Here is a 996-nt window from a genome sequence, read left to right as displayed (position 1 = left end):
TGGTTTACGCGGGCCTCGGCCCAAAAAGCCCTTTCAGCAGGCTGGAGCCCGAGCGTTGGGTGCCCGCTGGCGGGTGCCTCCTCCTGGCACAGCGGGCACCCGCCAAACCGCTCCCCCAGGCGCCCGCAGGCGAGGGGGATGGAGAGCCTTCCTCTTCTCAAGCCCACGTCCTCGGCCCCCCTTACCTCAAGCGCCAGACCTCAAACGCCAAGAGATTCACTTTGCTCCAACCGGAGAAAACAGAACAATCATATTTTTTTGGGGTGGAAACAGCCCAAGCAGTGGGGGTCTCCGCTGGCCCCAGCGCACCTCTAATCCCCAGGAGAAGCCACGAGAGCAGCCGCAGGGCCAGTGCGCCCATCCCCTGCGCTGCCGCAGGGCGCTCCGGTTCCTCCGCCGCGTGGCTCCCGGGGGGGACAGCACTGGGAGACGGTCCCACTGTCTTCCTGGCAGGGAATCAGCTTTCAGGGAGAAACCAGACCCAGCATTGACTGTAACCCCCAAACCGCTGCCACCACGCACCATCCCGGAGTTTGGCACCCGAAGACGTGTCCAGCCTCGCACAGACGCCAACTAATCCATTAATTGCCAACAGACAGCAGGAGCTCGTTACCACCTTGTGCTTCGGTTGGGCCTTAGATAACCGCGAGGATAATTAAGTAACAGCGGTTTGATGACGCAGAGTGAGAAACGGACCCTTCCCATGGCCAACACATGGGCAGTCCAGTGCGTGGCCATGGTGGCCCCAGCACCCCTCGTGGGGTTTGGGGGTGGTTTTTTCCCACCAGGGGGATGTGGCTGAGGGACCTCAGGTGGCTTCTGCCTCTGGTGGCACGTTCAGCCATCCCCCCACACAGCAAACACCTATTCTTGGTGGAAATACTGCTGGAAGAGCTCCCTGACACTAGTGTCGGAAAGCCATGACTGCAATAGCATCACCAGCCACAGCGCCAAGAATTCACAGGGAAATTTAAAAAAAAAAAAAAAAAAAAAAGG

Source organism: Charadrius vociferus, unplaced genomic scaffold (genome assembly GCF_000708025.1).
Source record: "Charadrius vociferus isolate BGI_N301 unplaced genomic scaffold, ASM70802v2 scaffold1039, whole genome shotgun sequence".
In the NCBI taxonomy this organism is placed as follows: domain Eukaryota; kingdom Metazoa; phylum Chordata; class Aves; order Charadriiformes; family Charadriidae; genus Charadrius; species Charadrius vociferus.
The sequence above is the reverse complement of the archived record's forward strand: the minus strand, read 5'-3'. Positions refer to the sequence as shown.